At 35.5% G+C, this 13,797-nt stretch overlaps 1 protein-coding gene across 4 annotated transcripts in view; it reads left to right on the plus strand.

Annotated features, from left to right (window-relative positions):
- The window catches only part of LOC126966131 (unc-112-related protein-like), an 87,966-nt gene that overhangs the window by 10,936 nt on the left and 63,233 nt on the right, over positions 1-13,797 (plus strand). The window lies entirely within an intron of this gene.

A 13,797-nucleotide genomic window follows, 5' to 3' on the forward strand; every position in this document is an offset into this window, starting at 1 on the left:
AGCCGGACGTTCAGCTGACGGTAATTGATACGCCCTGTCCATTACGATGTAGTGCCGCTCAGGATTCTAGAAAATCCTGAAAATTCTGATTGGCACTACAATAATTGCGCTCGTCTCCTTGAGACGAGCGTTGATGTTAAGTTTCATTTTCCCAGTAATTTAAATAGGTACGGCGCCCTTCAGAGCGAAACTCATAAATCCTTACACATTGCTGCTTCAGGGCAGAATAGGCGCCGTTGTGGTACCCATAATCTAGCCGGCATCCTGTGTAAAGGAGCCTCCCACTGGTAAAACGTTTTAGTACTTACGTATAGAATAAGTTTTAGTGATGTCAAGCGTACTATAAGCTATTATATCATAATATTGTAGAATGTATTCGTTCGTGTTACAAAATGGAAAATATTACGTTACATAATCGGACAAGACTGCACCTACGCAAATTTAGCCCAGATTATTATAAAGTTTCGTTCAATATTCGCCCACCGCCTTGAGTATTTTTGAATAATTCAATATTTACTCAGACAACATGACTGACTTAGGTGGCGAGTTGTTGCTGTAAGCAAGTTTCGTAAGAATTGTATTTATAAATGGCGGGAAGGACTCCGAGAATTTGTGGCTTGAGGTTGTGAATGAAGGTCATTTGAACGGAATAATCTCGCATTCTCCGTGTAACTTCCAAACTGAAAACCTCTTTAACCGACTTAAAAAAGGAGGAGGTTCTCAATTCGATCGGTATTTTTTTTATGTATGTACACCGATTACGCTGAGATTTATGATCCGATTTACGTAATTCTTCATTAGTTCGATGCGGAATAGATGGTCGCTGGTCCCATCAGATTTTTTACATAGTTTTGACCAGTAGTTTTCATTTTATGCACACGTTTTATGAAAATTTTTGCTTACGTGGATGATGTAATTCTTTTTGTGTACGATTTTTCTAGCAGTTTTCATTCAGGTTGATTATATATTATTATTATTAACTGACACTAAAAAGTAAAAAATAAAAAAACTACGTTTAAATAAACTGACTCCGAAAATTTGTGGCTTGAGCACTCGTTAATTACCTACGTCAAAGTATGAAGGTTCTTTGAACGGAAAAATCTCGAATTCTCCGTGTTAGTTGCAGCCTGAAAACCTCTTTTTAATAATTAGCTAGGCTAGATTATGGGTACCACAACGGCGCCTATTTCTGCCGTGAAGTAGTAATGTATTTCTGTCTGAAGGGCGCCGTAGCTAGTGAAATTACTGGGCAAATGAGTCTTAACATCTCATGTCTCAAAGTGACGAACGCAGTTGTAGTACTGCCCAGAATATTTGGGGTTTTCAAGAATCCTGAGCGGCACTGCATTGTAATGGGCAGGGCGTATAGTTTACCATCAGCTGAACGTCTTGCTCATCTATGTTCTTAAAACTATTTCACAGCATTTTGAAGTAAGCGTAATAATATAAAAAAAAATACAATCGAATTGAGAACCTCGTCCTTTTTGAAGTCGGTTAAAAATATTTTTTTTTTACGCAGTTGTGTAATTTTGACTACAAATATTATCCAAAACATGGTCATCCATTGAACATTATACTTTTTATTTAACGACTTGCGAATCACTAACAGCAATGTGGTTGTTTTTTCTACGAACAAGTCGGCGTCAATTTCGCCTTTTAATGACCATTTATTGTAGGGCACAGTTATTCGCTCCACGAGTACCGAGTTGTTTACATTTGGGTTGAATTACCGTCATACGCAGAACAGTGAGCCTTTTGTAAACACTATTAAGGCTGGGGACCGAGCCAGTGGCCTTGAGGAATCGAACGGAGCTAGGTTATTACCTCTTTCGCACAAGATCGCCATAGTTTTCATTCAGAAATATAAAAAAATATAGAAAAATAACAACACTATGTCATGTTAAATAGTATTGGTGTACTATTAATAAATTTTCGTAACTTTTTTATCTAGATTTAATGATCAGTATAGTTCCAACTGTAAAAGTTAGTTCGATGGTTTTTTTTGCGCACTGTCTAAAAAAATATAAATGTAAAGAAAAAATGAATTTTCATCTCATATTGTGTGGATATTATAATTATTTTATGTAAAAATACAGGCTTTATGTAACCCGTCAAGAAATGGTTTCAGTTATGTGCTGTTTTGGCGATTTTTTGGGATAGCAGCCTTAAGCTCTGTTCAGAATATTGGTCCCTACATACGTCCGTACATACGTCAAACATACTCCCCCTGATTTGCAGGAGATTACATCCCTGGCGTCTTGCATTCTTATTGATGATCGAGATTATGGAATCCATATGTATATGTAAAAAAAGCCGGTTAAACCAACCGAAACAGTCAATTTCAGACCAATAAGACCATTGCCGGGAAGCAATGGTTGCAGCTGATTTCTATCCTGCCAAACTATCTTTTGTTTCTATGTATGTTGTTAAATATACATACACTTTTATAATTAGTCGTTGTTCAGGCATTATCTATAAGTAAATTTAAATGTTTTATAATAAAAATGGCTCTGTCGTTAATCCTACTACTCCAAAGGTGAATATTAGCGACCGGACAGCATGGGACTAGATTATGATTATTTTATAGCAATAACAATGACAGTACAATATTGTATATTTTATTAAAATCGGCGCAAAAAAGGAATGCTGGGAGAGTTTCTTGCGCCTTTTCTTCTCGCTCAGAGCGCCATTTGTTTTTCGAAGCAGTGGAAAGTTTGAAATGACATCAAAAATAATTCTAAACGAATCAATTTTGAGAAAATAAATGCCTTTTGTTTCAATTCTTTATAATTCTCATTTTAGCCATGAACCATACTGACAGATATATTCGCTGTTAGTTTAAAATTATGTACATCCGATAACTCGCAAATTCAATGCGCAATATATATATGTAAAATATAGTAAGTGACGCTATTTACAAAATATACTATGACCTAATTTGCGTCAAAATAGATAGATAGATTCTCTATGAATGAAGTTTGGTAAAATAAATGACTTTATGGCTTTTATTGATTCAAAATCTCACCCCTTTAATTTTAGATGTTATACTTCCTTAGTCGCGTTATGAAAAAATGGTGACAGTAAAATTTTAAGATGCGCGCGCATCACTGTAACACAAAAGTAACAGGTTGATGTTGGTTCCTAAAATTTTTTCGTCATTCGTTATTTTTTTCTTGGTTTCTTCGTCCATTATTAGGACAGGCAAAGGGTTCAAGCCTATACAGCCAAAGCCATCTTCGTAAAATTTTTACAAAATTGTTCTTTCTAAAAACGTAGAATAGCACCAGGAATAAATCATTTTAATGATTTTTGCTTCGTTAGTATGCACACACTTTTTTTTTTATTTTCATAGCGGCAATCATGTAAACAAATTTTTCTGTGAGTATAAATTTTGATTAAAATATGTAATATTGGTAATATTGAGACACTTTTGACACAAATTATCTTACTCCATATTTAGCATAATATATAGCCTGTGTTATAGGTTGCAAGACAAAGATATGTATTTAATACAATATACTTACTTAAACATACATAAATACATTTAAATATCCATGACTCGGAAACAAACATCCATATTCATCATATAAATGCTTGCACCTACCGGGATTCGAACCCGGGACCTCTAGCTTAGTAGGTAGGATCGCTAACCACTAGGCTATACAGGTTCCAATTTTCGTTGATTATGCGAAATTGGTTGCGTGCTCTGCAATTATGTTTCTCAAGATGACTGGTTAAGCCTGTGCAACTTTGGATGACGAATTATTAACATTATACAGAGACAAGCAGTTGTACTACGTACTGTGTTGAAACATATAACCTATTTGAGCGCCATTATAAGTTGGGAAATTTGAACTATAATTACCTTAATATCGGTATAAGTATAATGGACTTTTAATAGTTGCAAAATAGCTTCTATTAGTATTGTGATTATGAAGAAAACCTGATGTTCTAAATTCAAATATTTCTATTCTAAATTTGGTAAAGAAATCGTTTATTTAAAATTGTTTGAATCTACCACACATTCGGTAGAGAAATCCCTCAATCCTTCGACGAGCGGGCGCAAGAAACTCGGCAGGATTTTTTATTATATTAAATGTTTGGTATCCTAACTAATGCTATAAATACTAATGTTAGTTTTCCTGTTTAGCTCACTTCACTACTCGGCTAATCTTAATGAAATTCTGCTCGCATTTGCAATACTTATACTTTTTAATTAAACTTTAGCAAAGTGGTAATTGTATAGCAATCCTTTTTCGAATGGATCGTAGAATCTGACATTCAATAAGTGATTGAAAAATGCAATGGAATGAATCTATTAATTATAATATTTATTGTTCTGTTAGACGATTCTCATGGCTCACTTAAGAATAAAATACTAACATGCTTTTAAGTCACACTATAAACTAACTATAAACCTAGTAATTTAAATTAATTTTTACATTTACTTTTATTTATACTTAGTTATAAAACGCTTACTTTAAATTATTATTATTTATCAATGCTGTGCATTTCTTTTATAGGTGTGCATATTAGAATTGTAAATAATGTTAAGTTTATATTTGTAAAATATTTTTTGTTTATATTTGTATAGTAAAATAAATAAATAGACGATTCCTCAGAGACTGAGCTATTTTATACTGTATGTAGTATGTAGGTATGTACATTATTGAGACTGTATCCGGCGCAGGCGCCTCTCAACCGTCTGTTAGATAAGGCGTTATCATCTCATTGTTGCTCGCTCCTATCTCGATGGGTACTTGACCAATCATACCCTCGCCCCGGTCATTGACAGGGTTACATTTAGAAGCATGCGAAACCCTTATCTTAAGTGAAGACCAAATTAATTCATATCGTGTCTCGAACTTGAGTATCATATGTGTCGGGCCTAATTTACAAGAGACAATCACGGATGAGTAAAAAAGAAGGACTCCACGCCGTGATATTAGCAAGTGAAGCACCGTTATGCTAGTGTGTGTGCGGTTACGGGGGATATTAGTTAAACAATTTTTTCTCCCTTAAATAATCATATGTGGCCAAAAATACTTTTATAGTATCGTTTTTAACGCTTTTTCACAACGCATGACGGCATTTCTAAAATATTTTATTGAGACGCAAACTGATCCGTCACAGACGATGACAATTCTCATAATGGCCGCCTATCGGCCTGTAGTAGTGTATGTGTGTGCGTGGGGCTATGTATTTACACGTTAATCGGCTTGTTTTGGTGCTGCACTTTTATGTAAGGTGACACGGTGTCCTTATTTTTTTACTAGTCTGTGGAGACAATAAATACGATAGTAAAGGCATTTATGAATTCTTTTTGATGTCATTTCTAACGCTGCTACCGCTTCGCAAACAAATGGCGCTCTGAATGGCGAGAAACTTTTTGCGCTCTTTTTAATAAAATGTACAATATTGTACTGTCATTGTTATTGCTATAAAATAATCATAATCTAGTCATCAGTTGTAGAGAGGCATCATAAAATGCATCTTTGTATCCTCGCTGTAGTCATGTAGGTGATCCTTTGTTGGATGATCCTGGTATTATGTAATGACTAATAATATACATTACAACTTACAACAGTATTATTGTTGGCAATTTGTGATAATAATATAAGAAGAGGTAACTATAGAGTAACTCTACATTACGAATCTATTTTAAAGGATTACAGACTACCCTTCATATGATTTTTGAAAGATTACATTTTTTTAAAATTTCGAATATCTTTCTATATCGTTGCAGTCATCGTTTTTAGGGTTCCGTAGCCAATTGGCAAAAAACGGAACCCTTATGGATTCTTCATGTCTGTCTGTCTGTCTGTCTGTCCGTCCGTATACCACAGCCACTTTTTTCCGAAACTATATGACCTGATATATACTATTGAAACATTTAACACATTCAACATTTTCAAACAAAAATAGAAAAACACTATAGTTTTTGGGGATTCCCCATACTTAGAAGTGAAACTCAAAAAATTCTCTTCATCAAATAGGTTTGATGAAGAGAAGAAGAGAAAAATGATTCGAAATATGAAGTCTCTAATATCATTTTTTTCTAAACTGAATAGTTTGCGCGAGAGACACTTCCAAAGTAGTAGTAAAATGTGCCCCCCCCCCCCATGTAACTTCTGAATTAAGAGAATGATAAAAATAAAAAAAATATATTATGTACAATACCATGCAAACAACCACCAAAAATTGGTTTGAACGTGATTCAGTAAGTAGTTTTTTTTAATAGGTACTTCATACATCGTTAACTGCATTCAATCAACTCAAATATATAAAAAAAATTAATAAACATAAGAACTTTTATATTATGTTACTTGCTGTTACAGAACCCTCCACGGGCGACTCCGCCTCGCTCTTGGCCGCTTTTTTGAATGCAAATTACTTTAAATAATCTTAGCATTAATCGTTCTTTTTGTTTTAAGTTAAATTATTTACAAACTGGTTTATTCTGTTTCACCGTTTGTATGACTCAGTTTTAACGTCACTCAAGTGCACTCACTGTGTGTGTGTGTGTGTTACGTTTCAATTATATAACTCTTCATCGGAAGCTCTGTGATGCATGATGCAATTAATCAGGTCGGTCTTTGTTTTAACGAAGTTGATCGATATTTTACTATCTTCGAAGCAATTGTGTGGAAGCGAAGTATTGATACAAGTATTTTTGTAATTATTATATCGTAATAGAAAACTGCTGTATTTATGTGCCAATATTCATGCCCCATACGGGATACATAATAATAAATTAGGATGGGCTATCCAAACTAGGATAGTCCGTGACATGGGGGTCAGTCTCTTCCCAGTTGTGCAATGTAAAATGTCAAAGAAAAGAAACATCAACATATTTTAAGGTGACTAACAATGGTGGTTATGCAACTTATGATGACAACCATGACTATTTTATGTATAATTTAGGGTGTGTATGGTGTGTGTGTGTGAATATGTGTTTCGCATTTTATTTATCTAATATGGATTGACGATCTGGTCAAGTTTTCCGGAATACGTTGGATGAGGGCAGCGCAGGACCGATCGTCGCGGAGATCTTTGGGGGAGGCCTTTGTCCAGCAGTGGACGTCTCCCGGCTGATGATGTTTCAAGTAGGAAAATGTAACATCGTAGGTATATTGTGTAATAAATACATAAACAAATAGTTGGTGTACTACTTTGTTCTGCCGCCAAATAGTTGCAAAGCAGTCTCGGCGTTGAATTACTAAAAATATGCAAAGGTTGTCATATAAACATTCTATAATGAGTCGACGTACAACCATTTACGCACAGGTGATACGAATAATTAAATTTAAAAAAAGTTCACTTAGTAGGAAATTAGTGTTGCGCCATAAGAAGACCAAACACGTACAATGATATGATTCGTCAACGTAACATGGCTAAATCTGAGTACCGAGACGCAATAGAACGAATCGGTACGACCGAGGCAATCGCGGGAAGGAGGGGGACGCCGCTCTTATTCGTATCGCATCCCATCGGTCTAGCCGCGGAATTGACTCACTGTATTATATAAAATATTTGCTACACTGTGGTTTCATTTTGAAGATTTAAACAAGAACGCTTATATTTTGTTTATTTAGTATTTGAATAGTTTTCTTTCCCGGTGGCGGCAGGCTCATTTTTAGACACAGCGTCCTTTTTCTGCCTCCAATCAGAAGTGTACAAGAACTATATTTTTTCATTCAGTTTGCAGCGTTACGTAGTTAGTGGAATACGCATTTCAATCCAATTGCCTATAATATGATATACACGCCCCTGAGGCAGGGTGTATCTGTTACTATCAGTTGAACATATCTCGTCACTTCTACCATTGACAACATTGTACGTATGTAAACTCGAACGTGATAGTATGTAACGCGTCAGTGCTAGTAGGAATGAATCGTGAGCTGGGCCGGGTTCCGCGAACAGTGCTCGGGAGATGTATAACGTTTATTGTGTGAGTGCAATCGAGATGCAGCGTGGACGGAGGTGTCACCAAGTAGGGCCGCGGCCGGACGCTAACGGTCGGGCGCATTCCGCCCCTGTTCCCTCCAACCTCCAATACCCTCTTGTCACTATTTATTTGTTATACAATTATGTGTGGCATAAGCTATAAATACATGATCGGATATTGAACCATCGGCCGCGGTCCGTAGACAGACCATCCATATTTGATGGTATGTCGAATTGTTCATAGCACAAAACCATTACTGTTTTTTTTCGGTGGACACTGCGATATAATATGGTCCGCTACCCGACCGATGGTTTGCCGTATCAAATCCTACAATGTGTTTGGGCTATTTATTACTTAAATATCTCTGTGAATCTTGAATATCAGGCCATTTTTCATAAGGGGTTTCGATTGTAGGAATCCCAGTTCCGGAATTTTTTGTTTTTTTTTACTTACATCCATTATAGTTGTATGGAGATATGGTAAATATATACCCCCTTATTCATAATAGTCTGCTAACTTAAAGCATTGCTAATTCTCACTCTGTCTAATTCTATTGACCTAAGTCAGAATGAGAAATAACACTCTGTAGCAGCTGTTAAAAAATGAGAATGCTTATTATTAAATACATCTATATTTTTCTATAAAGTCGCTTTTTAGCATAATACACTTGTAGTATATCTTTTCTAAACTTAATATTCCTGTCTTCATCATCTTCCTATCTCTGTCCTTTCAAATAATCCTTCGACTTTGGAAATAGATGGAAATCACTGTGGGCTTGGTTGGGTGATATAGGATGCTCAAGTATTTCTAAACAAACACCTCGAATTACAGCCATAGCAAGCCTGTGAGCCGGGGCATTATCTTGATGGAATAAAACAATTGTTGCTAGTTTGCCCTTCGTTGCGTAGGTTTTATTTCTTTGCATTTAAATTGTAACAGTAGCTCTATGGTCGAGATGTTTAGTAATGACTAGAGACCGGATTAAATGCTACAAAAAATGCCCAAAATATGCATGCAGATATGCAAGTAAAATAGCTAAAATATGCACGAATATCCATAAAAAAGGCCAAAATATGCATACGTCATATGTATATGTCATATATTTAAATATTGTTTTTTTTAAATAAAGGCTTGTACTGACAATCGTATTTGTGAAAAAAACTATCACAAGATATACCTACTTAGGTAACAATGAAATTTAAGATTTACCTTTAAAAATATGTACTACTGAGTACTGTTCTAAATGTTGTGTAGACAAATTGTGTCTATGATCGCTCGCTATTATGCATAATAATTTTTTTTCTAAAATATGCAACTCTAAAAAGGTACTAAATATGCAATATGCAGTTGCATATAATCCGGTCATGGTAATCACCATTGTTTACCATTCCAGTAAAGAGAGCCCATTATCTCTCCGGTCGAACGACTCGCTCTTAAATTTTTTGAGCAAGTGGAAATGATGGTATATTCATAGGCTGCAATTTTGCTTCTGCATCATATTGGTGAAGCCAGTTTTAATCCATGGTTATAATTCGAGCTAAGAAACGTAAATGTATATGTTGTTGTAGTTGCTTAAAGCTCGAGAAATATTTAGTCTTATTTGTGCATCAGTAAGTTTACCAGTGGGAGGCTCCTTTACACAAGAAGCCGGCTACATTGTAGGTACCACAACGGCGCCTATTTCTGCCGTGAAGCATTAATGTATAAAGATTACTTTCTTTCGATCTGAAGGGCGCCGTAGCTGTGTGTGTAGTGAACTTACTGGGCAAATGAGGCACAAAATCTTATGTCTCGAGGTGACGAGAGCAATTGTAGTGCCGCTCAGAATTTTTGGGTTTTTCAAGAATCCTGAGCGGTACTGCATTGTAACGGCAACGTAAAAAAAGCTAATTCTATGAATTTTCACGCACGAGGTATGAACACTAGTCGATACCATTCGAAATCTTAGCACACACAATAATCCTACCTCAGAGTTGAAATGTCTTATTATTATGTATTATACGTAGTGCTAGCAAAAGTACAAGGTGAATCAGTAACTGGCCACTGAGGTCATGGTGAGGACCGGTTCTTCTTGAGGCTCCCGATGACGTCACAGAAGATTCTACGGATCTGTAATCGCGATTTGTAGTAAACACGTTTAAAAATATCTTTAGTAGATATAACTTCATTTCGCGATTATTTTATATTATGTATAAGAGATTTCCACTCATTTAGTTGTACTGGATCATCATATCTCCGGAACCGTAAGGCCCGAGACTTGAAGTTTGGTAAAATCTTGCATTTTTGCGATTTTCGAAATTTCACCCGTAAGAGGTGCTGCGGGGTTGGTAAGGCATAAAGGCATAAAAGGCATTTATTTTCTCAAAATTGATTCCTTAAGAATTCTTTTTGATGTAATTTCTAATATACTAGATACTACTGCCGCTTCGGAAACAAATGGCGCTCTGAGAGAGTAAAAGCGGCGCAAGAAACTCTCCCAGCATTCTATTTTGCGCTCTTTTCAATAAAGATATTATACAATATTGTACAGTAATTTGTATCGCTAAAAATGACATAATGGATCATTCAGAAATACGTTATTGTTTTATTTTTGTTTCATCGGTATAGATTTAAAATTTATTAGAGTTTTTTTTTTAATTAAGAGCAGAACAACGTCTGTCCGAACGGGTCAACTAGTTAATTAGTTATAGATATTTGTTTCGCCGTATTGGCATTACTGTCATCATGTTATCTTTTATCTTTAAACGAGCAATTCTTGTATATTATATAATCTGAATCTCGGAAACGGCTCCAACGATTTTAATGATATTTAGTATACAGGTAGTTTCGAGGGCGAGAAATCGATCTAGCTTTAAATAAAAAGAAATATAGTTTTATCCGTGTTTTAATTAGAATATGATGATAAATTTCGCCATACAAGACTATAATAGCTCAGATGGGACATTGGGTGAACCGGAAATACAGAAGACCCCGGTTCGAATCCAAATGTACTATTAGTTTTTTTTTGTTCAAGTTTTGTACATTCTCAAAAATCCGAGCAAGGCTCGGTCGTCCGGATATTGAATTAATTTAACGGTGATAAAGTATTTTTCTTAAGTACTCTCTGCTGGCTTAAAATTAACTCGCTTGATTTCGAGTACTTCTTCGTTATCCTAAAATATTTTTTGTGTCGTTATCGTTATCCATAAGGTTAACTCTTAGCGCGGTGCCTATTTCGTGGGTCTGGTTATTATATTTGCTTGGTTTGACTTCATTTACTTCGCTTATTGTTTTACTTTAACATTCAAATAATTGTGGGGAGTAATAAAAGCGGGAGCTCCTTTGCACCAGATGCCGGCTAGATTATGGGTACCACAACAATAAGAAGCAGTAATGTGTAAGCATTGCTGTGTTTCGGTCTGAAGGGCGCCGTAGCTAGTGAAATTACTGGGACAAATGAGACTTAACCTATCCTATGTCTCAAGGTGATGAGCGCAGTTCTAGCAAAGAAAAAAATTTTGGGGTTTTTCAAGAATCCTGAACGTCCTGCTCGTCTCGTCCCTTATTTTAATAAAATATTTTCATAAAAAATATTTCATGGGTAAGCCTATTATTGCTGGCTTTGACTTCATTTACTTCGCTTATTGTTTCACTTAAACATTGAAATAATATACATAAAAAAAATGTTACAAATCGTACCCGTATCACTACAGCAAGAAGTAAATAATTTCTGAACGGTTGCTGTATGACTCAGAAGGCAGACTGTCTAAATGCAAAACTTGGACTCATGACAAAGTCTGATTTCAAGAACCGTAACGAAACTCACAACTGTGATTGAAGGCCACTGCCGATTTCCAAGGCAAAATATTGGTTTTTATTGAATTATCACTGACTAATTTAATCGGCTTTCGACTCATTTGCTCTATTTATATCTCGAAGAGTGTTCCAGCTGTTTTAACTCATTCCTGCCGCCGTATTCTACCTTCGCAAGACACGCCACAAATAAGATTATCATCCCCACCATCTGGATGTGTGGCGGTTGTCGTAAGAGACGACTAATCGCTTCTTCGATGTGGGAGAGTCACGTTGCCGCCCTTTCACGACAGCAGGAGTAGGTTGGGATGTATTATTACCAAACTGGCACAGACATCCTTGTTAGTGTCGATAACGCTGTGTCTTCTCTCGAGTCATTTATTGAAAAAGCCAATCGTTTTCAAATAAACTCCCATAAGAAAATTTCCGCGTTAACAACTAAAGAGACCCTATTGTTTCAATAACAGCTCTTCGACACCACTCTATACATCACATTTTATGGAGTATCTTTCGCACCTAGAAGCTAAGACCCTTTTAAATCCAATTTTAGGCGCTAGACAGGAAAAAACAGTGCCGTCTAGAGACGGCCAAAAGGTAGATAAATAGTTTTCGAAACCATCAGTCCATACGAATGGCAGTGAGCAGGGCACATAGTTGGACGGACAGATGGCCGGTGGGGCAGAAAAGTTCTCGGATCGCGACCACGTACCGGAAGACGCAATGTTGGTCCCCCACAAGATGGACCGACGATCTGGTCAAGATCGCCGGAATACGCTGGATGAGGGCAGCGCAGGACTGATCGTCGTGGAGATCTTTGGGGGAGGCCTTTGTCCAGCAGTGGACGTCTTCCGGCTGCAATGATGATGATGAAAGATGATACGAAAACTGTTTCCGTTTTACTTTTGGGGATCGCGCAGCTGCTACTCCACAGTACACGTAAAATCTTCAAAATGATGTCCAAATAATCTTCCATATTTATACATCATTTCAAAAACAGATATTTTGTATCATAACCATTCGGGTTTTTAACAGATAACAATTTCACTACCAAGCTGTTGACTTGTAAGAATTTCGCAAGATGAGATAATATTTCCAAAAAATTGCATGTATACTGTACATAATTATACTAGTTTTGAATACTTACATGTTGATATCAATATGATTTTTAACTTTCACTGATATGTTTTCACTTTATTTATACACGCACTGATTAGTGTCAGATGTTTTCTTATATTCACATAATCTAAACTAATATTATAAAGAGGAAACATTTGTGTTTTTTTATGTATGTTTGTAATGTTTTCACAAAAAAGTACTGGACTAATTTCTAATATTCTTTCTTATTCACTATTAGAAAGCTGCATCTTCACTGAGTCACATATACTATATAACATTTATAAAAAATAGGGATCCTTACTAAAAATTCAATAATATTACCCAAAAAATTTGTAAGCGCGTGTGCTGCGGAAACTATTGATGATAGAACAAAAAAAATGTTCTACAGTATTATAGAAGGTTCAACTACTGTATAGTCCAACTTAGTAGATTTAATACTACCAAGAGATCGGTATCTAGTGAAACCGCGGGGTATTGCTAGTATTATATATAAGTGGACCAAAGTCTGTACAAAATCTATAGTTAGAATAACTTTGCGATAAATAATATTTACTTATTAAATAATAACTTTATTAAATCATAATAATGAAATTATTTTGTTTCAATCTGCCAACATTAATTACCTAATTGAAAATTATTAACGCATATTTAAGTCAAAGATCATTATTATCTGTTACGTAGGTGTCTTAAAATAATAGATTAGTGAATTTCTACTAAAAATATATTAAAAGGTCACAGAAGATCTGGACAAACGTCTCGCGCTATAACTTCGTGAATGAACGCTAGTAGGACATTAACAACATCGCTGTATTTATTTGCTTTTTAAATGTTTTGCTAAAATAAACATGTTATTTGTATTTTGTTGTGGGCTTGGGCTAAAGTATATCTGTTGAGTATTTGATCTATGATTTTATGATTTTGTAACCAAACCAAGATCAATG

Source organism: Leptidea sinapis, chromosome 9 (assembly GCF_905404315.1).
Source record: "Leptidea sinapis chromosome 9, ilLepSina1.1, whole genome shotgun sequence".
NCBI classification, from domain to species: Eukaryota; Metazoa; Arthropoda; class Insecta; order Lepidoptera; family Pieridae; genus Leptidea; species Leptidea sinapis.